Source organism: Leptodactylus fuscus, chromosome 10 (genome assembly GCF_031893055.1).
Source record: "Leptodactylus fuscus isolate aLepFus1 chromosome 10, aLepFus1.hap2, whole genome shotgun sequence".
Lineage (NCBI taxonomy): Eukaryota > Metazoa > Chordata > Amphibia > Anura > Leptodactylidae > Leptodactylus > Leptodactylus fuscus.
In genome coordinates this window covers 47,189,846-47,192,345 of record NC_134274.1, presented here as the reverse complement: position 1 = coordinate 47,192,345, position 2,500 = coordinate 47,189,846, and the positions used below count along the sequence as shown (strand labels likewise).

At 46.6% G+C, this 2,500-nt stretch overlaps 5 non-coding genes across 5 annotated transcripts; 2 read left to right on the top strand and 3 right to left on the bottom strand.

Annotated features, from left to right (window-relative positions):
• The first annotated feature begins 492 nt into the window (after positions 1-492).
• On the top strand, positions 493-566 carry TRNAN-GUU (transfer RNA asparagine (anticodon GUU)). Its single transcript has one exon. It is a non-coding gene; the product is annotated as a tRNA-Asn (tRNA).
• A 387-nt stretch (positions 567-953) lies between these two features.
• TRNAA-AGC (transfer RNA alanine (anticodon AGC)) lies at positions 954-1,026 on the bottom strand. The gene has a single exon. It is a non-coding gene; the product is annotated as a tRNA-Ala (tRNA).
• A 461-nt stretch (positions 1,027-1,487) lies between these two features.
• On the bottom strand, positions 1,488-1,559 carry TRNAM-CAU (transfer RNA methionine (anticodon CAU)). The gene has a single exon. It is a non-coding gene; the product is annotated as a tRNA-Met (tRNA).
• Positions 1,560-1,798: 239 nt separating this feature from the next.
• On the top strand, positions 1,799-1,872 carry TRNAN-GUU (transfer RNA asparagine (anticodon GUU)). The gene has a single exon. It is a non-coding gene; the product is annotated as a tRNA-Asn (tRNA).
• A 190-nt stretch (positions 1,873-2,062) lies between these two features.
• Positions 2,063-2,148, bottom strand: TRNAY-GUA (transfer RNA tyrosine (anticodon GUA)). Its single transcript is given in 2 exon segments — positions 2,063-2,098; positions 2,112-2,148. It is a non-coding gene; the product is annotated as a tRNA-Tyr (tRNA).
• Between the last annotated feature and the right edge of the window lie 352 nt (positions 2,149-2,500).

Below are 2,500 nucleotides of genomic sequence, written 5' to 3'. Positions count from 1 at the left end.
GGCCACTCAACCTAAGAACAGGCTGACATGGCCCATTCTGTTGGGGGGTTTACTTTGCAGCAGTCACCTCGTTCGCATCACAGACGAGACAGCTAGTGTTACAATGTAAGCTCACACGTCTAGAAGGATTTCAATAGAAGAGAACTGCTAAACTGATAAAAAAATAGAACTCCCTGCACTTAGCAGAGGATGGTTTCGATCCATTGACCTCTGGGTTATGGGCCCAGCACACTTCCGCTGCGCCACTCTGCTGCCGTTGATTGCTGGCTGAGGAGAAGTTCTAACTTTTCTCTGCGCGCCATCAAGTCGATAACAGGGAGGCGCACTCTGTCTTGCCGTCCATGGAGGAGTTTAGCAGCCAAGCCATTTGTTGGTGATTAGGTGCCCACAGCTTTTTTTTGTTTTTCTTTTTCCATTTTGCTGTTCGGAAGGTCATCTGAGAGAGATGCCCTTAAAATGATGGACCTTTCCCTTAACACTGCTGGACATGCCGTCTCTGTGGCGCAATCGGTTAGCGCGTTCGGCTGTTAACCGAAAGGTTGGTGGTTCGAGCCCACCCAGGGACGTTCCCAGCCTTTTTCCTTGCCCTGCATCTCGCACTTAAAGATGCTCATCTTGGCTGCGCTCTCCACTGAAAGAAAGTTTTAAAAACAAAGTCATCGTAGATAGAAGTAGGAAGAAGAAGAGATAAGAGTGCGGCAGGCAACGCGCTTACGGTCAGTTTGAAAGGTCCAATGTGATGTGATAGCAAAAAGGTCCTTCGAGCCGGAATTGAACCAGCGACCTAAGGATTGCTAATTTTTGACTACAGCCCTCCGCTCTACTAGCTGAGCAATCGAAGGCTGGCCTGTACGACGGGCGCACGCTATCTAGATTTGCATGTGAGCGTGGCGGCCCCGGGAAGACAAGATCTTTTTCCTTCCTTTCATGAAAAATGAAGCCAACTTAAGCTCTGGAGGATGCGGGCATCGATCCCGCTACCTCTCGCATGCTAAGCGAGCGCTCTACCATTTGAGCTAATCCCCCGCCTACTATGGGAAGTTCAAGACTTAGTTCTTGGGACTCATCTCGCACCTCAACTTTACAGGCAACCTTTCAACATAAACTTAACTCTTCTGTTATAGCAACTCCATTTTTTTTTTTTTTTTTTTAAAGTCAGACATCGCATTTTAATGATTTTTCCTGACACTTAAAAGTAAAAACAAAATAAAACCTATGCCATAACCCCATCTGGATTTCAAAAAATAGAAAAAAAAAAAAGAAAGGAAGAAACAAGAAGAACCATCTTGTTACAGGTTTTTAAGATGGCCACTCAACCTAAGAACAGGCTGACATGGCCCATTCTGTTGGGGGGTTTACTTTGCAGCAGTCACCTCGTTCGCATCACAGACGAGACAGCTAGTGTTACAATGTAAGCTCACACCTCTAGAAGGATTTCAATAGAAGAGAACTGCTAAACTGATAAAATAAATAGAAATCCCAGCACTTAGCAGAGGATGGTTTCGATCCATCGACCTCTGGGTTATGGGCCCAGCACGCTTCCGCTGCGCCACTCTGCTGCCGTTGATTGCTGGCTGAGGAGAAGTTCTAACTTTTCTCTGAGCGCCATCAAGTCGATAACAGGGAGGCGCACTCTGTCTTGCCATCCATGGAGGAGTTTAGCAGCCAAGCCATTTGTTGGTGATTAGGGGCCCACAGCTTTTTTTGTTTTTCTTTTTCCATTTTGCTGTTCGGAAGGTCATCTGAGAGAGATGCCCTTAAATTGATGGACCTTTCCCTTAACACTGCTGGACGTGCCGTCTCTGTGGCGCAATCGGTTAGCGCGTTCGGCTGTTAACCGAAAGGTTGGTGGTTCGAGCCCACCCAGGGACGTTCCCAGCCTTTTTCCTTGCCCTGCATCTCGCACTTAAAGATGCTCATCTTGGCTGCGCTCTCCACTGAAAGAAAGTTTTAAAAACAAAGTCATCGTAGATAGAAGAAGGAAGAAGAAGAGCTAAGAGCGCGGCAGGCAACGCGCTTACGGTCAGTTTGAAAGGTCCAATGTGATGTGATAGCAAAAAGGTCCTTCGAGCCGGAATTGAACCAGCGACCTAAGGATTGCTAATTTTTGACTACAGTCCTCCGCTCTACTAGCTGAGTTATCGAAGGCTGGCCTGTGCAACGGTTGCACGCTGTCTAGACTTGCATGTGAGCGTGGCGGCCCCGGGAAGACAAGATCTTTTTCCTTCCTTTCATGAAAAATGAAGCCAACTTAAGCTCTGGAGGATGCGGGCATCGATCCCGCTACCTCTCGCATGCTAAGCGAGCGCTCTACCATTTGAGATAATCCCCCGGCTACTATAGGAAGTTCAAGACTTAGTTCTTGGGACTCATCTCGCACCTCAACTTTACAGGCAACCTTTCAACATAAACTTAACTCTTCTGTTATAGCAACTCCTTTTTTTTTTTTTTTTTTTAAAGTCAGACATCGCATTTTAATGATTTTTCCTGACACTTAAAA